The following is a 13,679-nucleotide window of genomic DNA, read 5'->3' as shown; positions in this document are numbered from 1 at the left end:
CATCTGAGGACTCTTAAAAATTTGTACGCAACCATACAACTTGTATTTAAACAAATAGTATCTGAATTTATAACTAACATGTAGACTAAACCTAAGAAGCTTACAAAATTCAAATGTAATTTGTTCGGCTGATGTCATATTTTGTGATTTCATTGTCATGCAAATATGAGGACCTGAGTTTGAATTCCCAACATGTATGTAAAAAGCCACCAGTTGCGAACAGAAATACTTTTTTTTGATGATTGATAAACTCATCTAAGAGCGCTGTTTCAAATGAGTTATGAGTTCTCTTTTTATGTTCAAAGTTTGTTTGTGTTTTAACCATGTGAATGTGTGCATGCACACACCCACACACACACACACACACACACACACACACACATACACACACACAAACTCACAGGCACATGCATATGCCCATGCACACACACAGGTATGTGTGATGTTTGAAGAAGCCAAAAGGGATCATTGGAAGACTTGAGGCTGAATTTACTGTCAGGGTGGGGGAGGAAGGCATATTAGACCCAGAAGAGAAAACAGAGTGAAAGAGGAGGAACATGCAATGGTTGATGTTTCAAAAAAGCATGGACATACCATCTGGTTAATTGGACTTAAGAGAAGGCCAGAGAAAACATACTAATAGTGTGGAATTATAGATAGACAATAGATTTTAATGAGATAAAGTGTAAATATCTGGCCAGTTCCATTCCTCATAATAGCTTATCTAAATAAAATTGTGTATATATGTTTGTTGTGTGTGTGTGTGTGTGTGAGTGTGTGTGTGTTTTGTGTGTGTGTCTTTTAACAGGGAATAAAATGGACAAAGACAGGGTAAAAACACTAGATTGGGATTAATTTTCTTTCTACAACAAATTACCTCTTTGCTGTTTTTTGTTTGTTTGTTTGTTTTTGTTTTTCTTGTTGATGGTGGTGGTGGTGGTGTTGGTGGTGGTGTTGCTGTGTGTGTGTGTGTGTGTGTGTGTGTGTGTGTGTGTTTTGCGCTATGTCTTCCTATTGTCTCAGTGCTCCAAGGTCACTCCCCAGACACCTTATAGAGATCAGGATTAGTGTATAAAGAATTGTATGTCTCAGAGATCCTCTGTACAGTCAGGGTGCCGCAATTGTCATATACAGACAGGCTCCCACTGTGACATAAGAAGGAGCTCTAAATGGTGATGTGTAGTATGCATTAGTCAGACATACTTCCAAGACAATGGACTCTTACAAGGCTCTTTGGTTATTTCTTGCCTTCCTAACCATCCTTTCCCCTGGTGGCCCTGTTGCATACAAACTAGATTACAATATCCTAGTACGCCAGGAAAGCACTCTTGCCTGGTTCTTCCCTGATTTACCAGAAAGCAAGTAGAGGAACTCCACACAAAGCTTTCACTTAGGATTCAGAAGGCTTTCTCTCCTACTCCCAACTTTGCATTTTCTCCCCTTAAAGGACTGAAGAAAATTTCTGTCATCCACAATTGGTCGAAATCACCTTCCATAAGTGTCCTAGAAGGTTGCTAGTTGGCGAAAATCAAAATATGAGAGGAGGTGTGTTCTACAGCTTGCCCTCTTCTCAGCAGACAATCAACAAATATTTCTCCAGGCTCTTCTGTGTGACAGCTCTGTGCCCATGTCCGAAGGGCCCACAGGTGTGTGAGACAAGGAACATAAGTTAGGGAAAGGAAGACTGCAACACAGTAAGGAAAACTGCGGGAGAGTTAGGTCATGTGGCCAGTAATTTCTTTGTTTTAATTCCCTTCATCTCTTCCCTTTGCATCTGGACTACAGCCTTTTCCAAGTCCTCTCATCCCATTCCCACTCTCACATGCTCCTCTTCAATTGCTCCCTATCCTTTGCCTTAGAGATGGAGGATTCCCACATGTGTTCCAATCTGCCATACTCTACACCCCCTTTTTTAGTTGGGAGACTTTTAATGATTCTATTTCCTTAGGGGCTTTACCTCCATTTAAGTTGTTTACCTTGATTTAAATTTGAAATAGACTATTTTGTTCTGATTTTTTAATGTTAAGGAATATATGCTTTTGTAGTAAACCTAAGGATTCTTTGAGTTATCTCATTGTTCCTCGTTATGTTTCCCTTCATTTCTCTATTTTGTTAGTTAGGATAGTGTCCCTCCATGTTTGAATTAGATTAGCTAACTTGTTAATTTTATCAACTCTTGGGATCCTTGATAATATTATTGTGTTCCTTTTTTCTAATTTACTGATTCCAGCCTTGAGTTTGATAACTTCCTTCTGTCTCCCTCCCTTTTTCTTTTTTTTTTTTTCTTCTAGATGTTTCCCCTGTGTTTTTAAGTTGCTGGTACGTGATCTCTCTGATTGGACTGGAAAGGCCCTTTTTGAAGTGAACTCTCCTCTTTGCAATTCTCTCATTGTTTCTCATGAGTTTCTGTATGCTACTCCTTCATTTTCACTGAATTTTAGAATGTTTTTAATTTCTGTATGTCCCCTCGAGGCCATCAGTCATTTGGTAAAGAGTTGTCTAATTTATATGAGTTTGTAGAGACTTTTCCTTGATTTTTAATCCTAGCTTTAATCCATGGTGATCTTTTCCTATATCTGTGTTCTCTTATTGTATGAAAGACATCTGGCTAGGCCTTTCTGGCTTTTAGACCTTCTGCTGAAAATTAATATAATTTTGTTAAGTTTGCCTATGTTTGTTTCTTGGGCTTTTTGCCTTGTACCGTTTAATATCCTTTTTCTGTAGATTAAGTGTTTTGATTATTATGTGGACACATTTGTTTGATTTCTTTTCTTTTAGTCAAACATATTTCTTGTTCTGTAAACTTCATGTACATTCATGGACATCTTTTCCCTTAGGTTAGGAGAGGTTTCTTCTATTACTTTGTGGAAAATAGTTCCTGGAATTTTGAACTGAGAATCTTCTCCAACTATTACTATTGCACTTAGGTTTGTTTGTTTGTTTTTTACTTTTTTCATAGTGTCCCATATTTCTCGGAGGTTTTAGATTTACTATTTTTCTTTACTGATAGATTAATTCCTTCTGTCTTCTATGGCTGCAATTGCCACTCCCATCTCTTATATTCCCTTGTTGATGTTTGCGTCTATAGTTTCTGTTCTCTTACCTAGGGTTTCTGTTTCCAGGGTTTCTTTATTTTATGTTTTTATCATTTCTTGTATTTTTCTTTTCAGGCCTTGTACAATCTGATTCATTTTCTTCACTCATTTGATCGTCTTTTCCTATATTTATTTACAGGTCTTATTCATTACTTTTTTAAAGTTCTCTACCATCTTCATAAGATTAGATTTAAGGTCATTTTCTGCTGCAGCTGTGATTTAATATTCATGACAGGCTGCTTTAGGATAGCTAGAACATGGTTTTACCAATTGCCCTGGAGTTATTGATTGTGATCTTATGTTGGCCTTTAGCTCTCTTGGTTTTGCAGTTATTATTGATTTACATGATGATTTCTGAGATTATCAGTGTTGGAAAAGTGCTTTTGGATGCCCCACACCATTGATTCCTGTTTTTTCTCTAACTTCTAGTCTGAGTGTCCCAGAGCACCAGTTACTTGCAAAAGTTCAAACCCAGTAGGAGTCTATCCACGGATGTTTATGGCCTATGTGGCCTATTGGGTTTTGGGTGCTTAACTTGTTTCTATGGTACCTAGTATAAGTTTTGATTGGGGACCCTGTTACCAAATTAATCTAGAGCAAAGAGGTGGAAGTTGTTCTCCAGATAATGGACCCTAGGGATTGGGATGCTATTTAAGGTTCCTGGGTGTGCTTTAAGGGGTCTTGTTACACAAGGAATTGGGGCAGGACCTTATGTGGTTAGTCCTAGTCACAGCTGGTCTCCATGAAAGCAGTCAGAGTTGTGCATCAGAAAATGGAGTGCAAGATTGAGGGTGTAGTTTACTCCTGCAGAGTGTGCTTTAAGGGGATTTGACTGGCAAGTGCTTGAAGCAGTGTCTTCCCGGTTGTCCATTGTGCATGTAGGCCTCAGGGGAAAAAAAGTAGAGTTTTGAGACGTGAAACATAGTGCTAAAGATGGAGTCTAAATGCATGAAGTTTAATTGAAACCAAAATTCTTTATTGGCATTGTTTATCTTTTTTCTTAAGATACCTATAAACTCTCGCACAGTTTTGTTTATGTCCTGTTTAACTGAATACTAATTATGGAGGAAGTTTGCTTCCACAGCAGTAACAGATATCTTGGATTGAGAAGAATTAAGCACCAAATCCCTGTGACTTGGTTGGAGGCACCTACTCTATCCTGGGTCTATACCCATTTGACACAACCTAACATTAATGTTTGTGTCTATTTATATGTCTAGGTATCTAGGTATCATGGTAGGTAGATGAACAGATAGAGAAGTATAGATCTGATATATATATATATATATATATATATATATATATATATATATGTGTGTGTGTGTGTGTGTGTGTGTGTGTGTGTGTGTGTGTGTGTGTGTGTGTGTGCCTGTATTGGTTTGTGGACATATGGGGTGAGGAGAGATTTATTTGAGTGACTTACAGTCTCTGGTCCAGTTAATCCAACAATGACTGGCTGTGAAAGTTAAGTTCAAGAATCTTATAGTTGCACCATCACCAAGAATGATGTCTTAAGTTGTCTTCTGTGGTTTTGGAATTCTTTTAAATTAAGATTTAATGCCAGTAATGAAATAAACTTTCTATCAAGACAGAACAAGCAGGATAAGAACAAACACCTCTTTCTTCCATGTCCTCATATAGGCTTCCAATAGAAGGAATTGCTCACTTTGTAGCAGAATTAAATATCTGGATTCAATGTGTGTTTTTGTATTTTACATATTCAGACTAGAAGTAGATCTTTTCACATTGAATGAAAGCAGAATTCCTTCAAAAATATGCCCATTATTTTATGGTTTTATATAATTCCAGTTGTAATCAAGTAGGCAACCAAATTAGCCATCACGAGTCTACTTCTTGTCAACTTGAGACATTATACTTCCTTATATTGTGAATAATTTGTAAATGAAATTAATGACCAGATTATAATGGTACCTTGATATAGTAGAATGATGCTACATACAAATAGAAACGAATTATATATTAAACCAGTTCATAGTTATACTGAATGCGATATAATTATCAATTCCACAATGTCAAACATGTTATAGATTTAGAATAGGTGAAATGGGATTTATGGCACTTTCTTTATTATCTCAAATTTGAAATGAATATGAAAATGATTGTATTGTCTTAATTGTTATTATATTGCATGGTACAGTAGTTGATGAAAGAAAACACAAAAATCTATAGAAACACTTTGTTAACAAAATACGAAGCAATTATTGATTTCAATTATTAATCATTTTCTACAACTAGTTATGGTTATTTAGACAACCATGTGTAAATACAACCTTAGGTTATATTTATAAATACCTTCTTCACTACCCTGTTTTATTTTCTTCACCCATTAGAAGCACCTCATTAGATACCAATCTCCATGCCTGGTGGTTTTGTACCCTTTGTCATTCTGCATTAGTTTGTCTATTTTCTTTTCACATTGGCTATGAGGACAAAGATCCCTCCATCTTTTCTAAGCTCAAGCTGTTTCGCGATTCTACCCCCTGGCCTGATAAGTTTTATGGCAGAACACCCAACACTCTTTTAGAAACTGAGAAGATGACATAGCTAACCACATGTTCTTGACTCTTGTTAGACTGCTTTCTTGTTTCCCCCTTCAATAGCCAAACAGGATATGTGTCTTTAAAACTCAATCTGGCAATTTGCATTTGGAGTTAGTCTATTGAAAATGTTTCCCTCCAAGCTTTGGTCATTCTGAGGTGTCTGTCGATTTTACCCTGTAATATCGGGAAGCCTTAGATTTATCTTTTTGAAATTGTAACCAGTTTGAGCAACTTATACATTTCATCATGGACTATGACCCTGATATCTGAAGAATTCTTTCAAAGTGCAACCTGAGGCATTCAACAGGGAACCAAGACAAAGAAACTCAAAAGAGTTGTTCATTCACCTGTGATACCCTGGTCTAAATTGCCTATAGAAATTGTCATTTATCTTGCCACTTCACTACTCGATATAACACCTTCTGTTGAACATAGTGATGGCCATTTTTTTTACTTCTGGTAACAGACATCAAGATTCTAGTGAGATGTCTCCAAATGACCCTTTTCGGAAGTGTATGATTGTGTTGTAGCCACCATTAATTGTCTCCTTATATACATTTGTTTATGTGTTGTCTATCTCTGTCTCTTCTGAACATTCTGTTGTTTGTCATTGTGAGTTGAGAATTTTGTATTAAAACTAATAAGCAGTTCTCTCCTTGGGGATAATATCTTTATTATTTCCTGAAGACTTATAAAGACAAGGATGTGTGTATGGATTCTTTGAGTTAGAATGGCCTTCCTTTAATGTTAAATGGCTGAGTTCAGTGACAATAAAACACTGGAAATCTGGAGAAGTATGGCTGGGCATCATAAGAACTACTGGACATTCTAATTAGTTTCCTTCAATAGATGTGTGCTTATGTTTATAACAACATGTTCCTCTCTGCTTTGCACCTGTTTTCTTAAAATTATATCTGTGACAACTTTAAAAATATCCTTCCCCTAGGAAATAACAGGGACAAAACTACAATCCCAAGAGTACACAGGGATTTACCTATAACTCTAGCCATATATGTAGCAGAGGATGGACTTGGAAGGAGAGGTCCTTTGTCCTGTCAAGTCTCAATGTCCCAGAGTAGGGGAATGTCAGGGAATGGAGGTTGGAGGGAGTAGGTGGTAGGTGTATAAGGAGCTCCATCATAGAATCAGGGGAAGAGGGATGGGATAGTTTGTTCCTGGAGGTGAAACAGAGAAAGGGAATAACATTTAAAATGTAAATAAAAATAAATAAATTATGTCAATCTTTCCGTAACCATGCGTGGAGAGAAAAAACATTAAAAAATTATACACATTTATTAAGATGAAGAAGAACTACACCAACCCTCTTTATTTTTAGTATTGATGACATCATGCTGTGCATCAGCCATGCCCAAGTGCCCTTTCCTCTTCTTCTCCCGAAGTATCTCATTGCATACCTAGGATTGATCCAATTAAGTTCCTTGTGTCCTCAACAGTCGAATATGGCTTCAGAATGTGCAGCTCCTGCAATTATTTTCCTACAGGTAACCTCTGATCTTTCTCCTTTGGGAAGAAAAGATCTGAGTAAAGAGCCTCTATCCAGAGTCATGATAAGCGTTTCCTTAAGATCCAGTGAACAATACAAATAGAGCACAAAGAAACCCTCTTCCTCTGAGAAAACTCAGACACTCATCTCTATTTTATAGAATGTTTTTAAAGTTAATCAACCCAAAGGCAATGCAGGCAAACTGTTACTGGCCACCCTGTTCATATCAAAAAAGAGGGACTGAATAATTTTGGAAAATAAAAACCAAGTTCTGGGTCCATTTATGGATCTCTGACTGATAACAATAATAGTATTGAGAGTCAGTTTCCATTCCACACACCTTCCTTAGGATTCTGACCTTGACCAAGGTACTGTGGTTCTGGGCATCTAATTCCAGACTTTCTGGCTGGGCTACAAGCAGCAGCTCAGAAGCCAGAAAACCTATAAATTAAGTGACTTCACCCAGGGTACCTCAGAACATCCTTCTTTTCTAAAATACTTTTTATGGACTTATCGTATCTCTACTCCAATAGTCCTAGATGCCCTGGACCTAGACAGATGTTGAAGTGTGCTTTTGTCACTCAGTTCGCACAAGATATTTGATTTAAAAAGATTAGAGGGATGTGGAGGTATTGATGAGTCTCAGTGGTTAGTAGTAGTTTAAATTAGTGTGAAAATAGAAATCTGAATGAAAGCCAGGAGGACAGGAGATTTAAGAAGGCCATTAGTGGTAATCCGAAGAGTAAATCTGAATAATAATAATCAAGTCTGTTAAAACAAATATGAAAAGGGCTAGAAGAGAGCAAGCAACCGTTGGAGCAAGACAAATATGCCTCTTGAAAATGAAGTGAACATTGGAAAATTAGTATTGTAATTGGAAGTAAAAGGTACAGCAAGTCCTACAGTTAGAACAGTGATGGGGCCCAGGGTGCTGTACTCCAGGAGCCTATGGTAAAACTTAAACTTGTGACAGAGAAATTGATTTCATAATGGTCACTGTACCTACATATTCATTCCTCAATAATGTACTATGACAATTTTCTGATCAAAAGATAGCATTCACAGTAGCAAAAGTAAAACTCCCTTAATGTCTCTAAAGCAGCAAACATGCCATTGACATAGTTTGGCGTGATGTTACACACTATGATCCTGGCACTTAGGCAGGAGAATTTCAAGTTAGAGGTCAGCCTGGGCTACATAGTGAGTTCTGTCTCAACCTATTCTCCTTAAGAGAATTGTTATAAGAATTGAGCTATACCATTCAATAAACTCTAAGGGAATATATTGCATGAGTTAGTTGCTTAAAAGATTTATCATTATATTCAGAATAGTGGTCAGATGTGATTTTTGTGGAAATTTTAAGGCGAACACAGTCATTACCATTTCATTAGTGAAATCAATATTATATAGTCTGTGGGTGCAGTCAAGTGGTAGAGTGCATACATCATGTGCATAAGACCCTGGGCTTGAAACCCAATGCTCTAAGAGTGTCATTTAGTTTAGAGAATGCAACAGGCCTTAGATGATCACACTCCCTGCCTGTTTTTCTCTCCCTGATTTTCTGAGACAGGGTTTTTCTGTGCAGCTGTCCTACAACTCACATTGTAGACCACGCTGGCCACCAATTCAGAGATCTGCCTGCCTCTTCCTCCCTGTTTTGGGATTAGAGGCATGAGCCCCCACTGTCTGGCCCTTCATGTCTTTTATAGGCAAAGCAGAGATTTGTAGTCAACCAAGTGCTCCCCTGTCCAGCAAATGCTTTGTACCCTAACAACAGGTTGCCTATTGTGCTTCCATCACTTATTTTTTCTTGAAAGGGTCTTACTCCGTAGCACAGACTAGCCTCAAACTTGTTGCATTGCTGCCTCAGCCTTCTAAGTGAAGGCCTACAGGAACGAACCATTATGGCTAGCATATTCTCCCTCCCCTTCCTTCCTCCTTTCCTCAACAACAACCACACACTCATCCACTGTTTACCTTCCAATTTTGCATTCAACTCCTTCCTACTTTACTACTTTACCCACCCTCGTTGTCTGAGCTTTGTGTATCTGTGTGATTTATTGGTTTCCTTTTTTCCAGCAGTCACTCTGAATGGTCAGCCTTGAACTAGAGAACTGTTTCTATGTTTTCTCATTTTTTTTCCTTTCTTTTTCTCAGTATCCAGTATTTACTGCTCCCTTCCATTAGGTAGGCTTTGAAAATTTCTGGTTGGCTGATCAGATGATCAGCCTGTCAGTGATTCACATGGACCTGGAATATATGATCTGTTTTAACAATTAGAACTAAAATGGAATGAGAGGCGGGCCGGTTGCCAAATGATCCACAAGTTAGTGTATAATTTTGTATTCACACTAGTGAATTGCCAGCATAAACAAAGAACTATTGGGAATGATAACTATGACAGTAAAGGTCATGATGAAAACTCATCCAACAGCATTGCACATCTAATTAAATGTGTTTGTCACCCTGTTAGCAATCTCCTTATCTGAAATCATTTATTTGGCTTTTAGGTTGTGTTATGATTTTAGTCAACCACTTGCCAATATATCTAAAACTTACACTTAAAGAATTCAGCAGTAATCTCTCAACCTTCATATGTGTTGGGAGCTGTATCACAACTGCTAGAGTGCCAGCAACTTGTCCTCATAGAAATGCTCAGGATGCCATTGTAGGTGCCAGTGGTCCATGTACTGATTGCTTAGAATCATGTCAGATGCCGTGAGAAAGAACATCCTGGTCAATTCAGAAGTCTTGACCTTCTTCTGGCTCTTTACTCATGCTTAGGTGATGCCAAGTTCATTTAGTTAGGAATTCTGCATTAATAACAAAGATCTAATGGAGACAGATCTAGCTTGTACTCAGAAAAGATCATGATGAATTGGGTGTGGCAGGCCACCACGCCCCTGCAATCCCTGCAAGGGAGGCTGAAGCCATAGGATGGTCGGTCATCCTGGGGTGCATAAATGTAATCCTGTCCCCAAAATAAAAATTACTGCAGAGCAGCAATAAAAAACAATAATGAGCCATAAGCATTCTATGATTATGAGGAGGCCATAGAGAGCGTGCTCTGGGTGTATGTTTATAGTAACTTGCCACTTACAAAGTTGTCTCAGTACCCGTGATATTTCTACATTTTCCTATGTTTAAAGTCATAGAACAAAGCATGTGTTTTTCTTCCTTTTATTAATAGACTCTTTTCCTATAATTTTATTCCAACTGAAAAAAGTACAAAATTGTTTGAATTGGTTCTAGGATATTCCGAAATCAAAAAAGCATTGCCCAGTAGTCACCTCAGCTTCTCCGGTTTCTCATCCACTAAAGAGGTCGAGCAAATGGTGTCTGCATAGGAGAAAGTGACTGTGAACCCACCGGTTAGGGTTTTACGGATATGTTGATGGTTACCTGTACTGTGAGACTAAATGGTATGAACAGTTAATTCATTTGAATTGTGATATTGTTTTCCTTCTTCTTTGAAATCTTCACAGAACCAGAATTTTGCCAAAGATATACATACGGAGTGCGAGCCACTGTTCAGTGCATTCCTGCTTGGCTTTATTTCATTCAGTGCCTGTGCTGGTACTGTGACACAAGAAGAGCCTTTTCTCATCCAGTAAATGCTGCCTGGCAAATACTCTACGACTTTCTTCATCGTGACATTTCCAGCCCTTTACAGCACCCACAAAGGTAGGCTGAGGTCTCCCATCTGAGCCCTTACTACTGCAATCTGTTGCCCTGGACTCTGCCATCCCTGCCGTTGGTTCTGCTGAGGCTCCAGACCCGGGTTATCTCAGTTTAGCCTTGAATACAGTTTTTATCTCATTTCAATTAGCAGTTATTATCAGTAAGACTTGCAGTCAGTTGGTAAGAATTGTGATGCTGTTTCACCCTGTCTGTTGCTCAGTGGCTGTAAACGTATAGCTGCCTGGGGTTTTAATTTAGTTCATTAGAGTGTTTTTTTGTTTTTTTTTGTTTTTGAGCACTTTTTTGTTAATTTTTTCTTGGGGGGTTTGGGGAGGTTGAAATTTCCTTGTTTATTAATGAGGTTAAGAAATGGTTAGGTGCATAAAAATCCCTCTCGCAACCAAGTTTATTTTTAATCATTTTCTTTGATGAACTTGTAAGAATTGTTTACAGTCCATTTAATTGCAAATTGAGTTCTCTGATCGCTCCTGTTTCTCATCTCCAAGGCATCCTGCTATGACTTGCTCCTGCTCTTCTGTTGGGAATAGAAAAAAAAAAAAAACTTTTAAGTTCAGAACCAAATGCAGACGCTCCTTTTGAATTTTTAACCTTTTTCCAAGAACTGTCAATCAGTGATATCCCATCCTTGCACTAAAATGCATTCCTTCTTTGTCTGCTGAGTACAGGGCATCAGCCCACACCTTACACAGTGCAAAGAGCTGTGACTAATGCAGATTAGTAAAGTGCTTTTAAATACTCACGTAAATTGTTCTCAGTAACCTTTTCTGTGTGGCTCAATTGGGAGACATATTCAGAAGTACAAAACTACTGTTGCTCTAACATGTATCTGATGCTATGTCAGATGAGGGCACTGTTAGTACCATGATATTGGTGTCCCTGAACATTCATAGTATGACATAGGGTCTATGCTAGAATAGTATTGAAAATGTATCCATTCTTGTTAAGTGATAGAATTTAATTTAGTACCTCAGTGAAGGAAACACATCCCCATGAATTCCATAATTTTAGTTCCTCCTAAGGAATGCCAGTAGTCAATACCAGTATGCACCTTGATTTATAGAATTGACAGTTGATTTGGTAAAAGATGCTATATGGCTTCTTTTACTAAATAATCAGAAACATCTTCCTCCTGTCTCAGATATAAATGAGTATTGGGATAAATTATACTAGTAATATATTCATTAGGAAGTTAAAATTGCTGGTAGGTGCTATTGACACAAAATACAGAACTCACCCCAGGAAATAAGAGATAGTTAATTCTTGAGGAAAACCTAAGTGCTCGTAGCCTGGGAGCACAGACTCAGGTTATAACCACTGGAGGTGATCACATAATATTTTATTTGATACAGAAAAAAAACATAAATCAGTGCATTTATCACATTGGTGGTCACTGCAAATAAGCAGGCTGCAGCAAAACAAGGGGAACTCTGTGTAGATCTGTGATGTCTGGTCACATGTTTAGCTTTCAGATTGGTAAGGGCTGGTGCCCTCCTAAGCATACATTTTAGGGCTGTAGTGAATTTGGTCCCTAACACCCATGTAAAGGCTGTGGAAGGCAGCAAACACCTATAACTCCAACTCTGGGGAGATAGACAGTGTGACTTGCTTTCCAGTCATATTATGGTGTCATTGAGCTGCAGGTTCAATCAGAGACCTTGTCTGAAAAAATAAGGTAGAAAACACCTGGGAAGACACTGATGCCAAGCTCCCCACACACAGAGAACACATTTGACAGATTTGGATAGTCACAGGCATGTTCAGACTCAGGCGTGAACAGTGAGTGACTTTCAAAGGGACAGTCTAAGGTAGTCGGCTTAGGGTCTTCACACCATTTATAATCACGAATCTCAGCATTGAGACTCAGCCTTGAGGAACTTATGTTTACATAAAGAACTTTAACAACACAAAAGGATTACAAGTCAAAGGCCTGTCTTATTTACAGAGTGAGTTCAGAAAAACTTGGCAACATAATAAGATCCTGTCTCAAAATAAATAATATAGCTTACCTGTCATTCATGGAGCTCTGTGGTCATTCCTTAGCACGATGTAAGAAGAAATACAATGAAGGTTGGGATGGGCCAGCAAAATGGCTTCACAAGTAAAGGCACCTGAAGCAAAACTTGACAGCCTGAGTTCAGTCCCTGAGCACCCATGGTAGAGAAAAAAGACCTGCCTCCATCAGGTTGTTTTCTGACCTCTGTGTTTGAACAGTTGGCTTATGAGGAAATGGATGCTTTGTCCTCAGTATCACAGGGGGCTAGGGAATGTGAACAGAAGTTTGAGCCAGCAAATTTATTTATAAATGAAGCAGTTCTGTACTAATAAATATATATATTTCCTATTTAACTATAGTTTAATGTGGTAGAGTTTTACATTAATATATTTGATGCATTGATTACTTATCTACTGCATATGTATGTAAACTGATAGTAAATATATTCTTTTCTCAAAAACAAAACAATGTGAGATTACATTATTATTATTTCCTTATATCTGATTTAAAATAATAGAGCTTTGTTTAACTGTATATCCTAAGGAATGGTTAAAGTGGTAAATTTGTGGAGGTTTAAAACCAAATATTTTTGAAAGGCTTCTATTATACTATTTTTTGTGAGCAGTGATCAGGAAAACCCTTAGCACAAATCTCTCACACATCCTGCAAGACCACAGATAAAAGATGACATTCAGACGACATGCAGCTAAGAATGACCGTGAAGGTCTGGTCCTCCTACCATATCCACTCAAGTTCTGGGTTTACAGAAGTGAGTAGCCCTGTCTCGCTCCTTATTTTTATTTTTTGATACCAGGCTCGTGCTC

The 13,679-nt window shown here is 38.0% G+C and overlaps 1 long non-coding RNA gene across 2 annotated transcripts in view; it reads left to right on the top strand.

Annotated features, from left to right (window-relative positions):
* Positions 1 to 13,679, top strand: part of LOC134484415 (uncharacterized) — a 49,673-nt gene that overhangs the window by 23,221 nt on the left and 12,773 nt on the right. For both annotated transcript variants that reach the window (XR_010061868.1, XR_010061869.1), the window contains exon 3: positions 10,646 to 10,844. This is a non-coding gene — a long non-coding RNA (uncharacterized LOC134484415). The remainder of the gene's footprint in view (positions 1 to 10,645; positions 10,845 to 13,679) is intronic.

The sequence above is a fragment of the Rattus norvegicus genome, chromosome Y (assembly GCF_036323735.1).
Source record: "Rattus norvegicus strain BN/NHsdMcwi chromosome Y, GRCr8, whole genome shotgun sequence".
NCBI classification, from domain to species: Eukaryota; Metazoa; Chordata; class Mammalia; order Rodentia; family Muridae; genus Rattus; species Rattus norvegicus.
The sequence above is the reverse complement of the archived record's forward strand: the minus strand, read 5'-3'. Positions and strand labels throughout refer to the sequence as shown.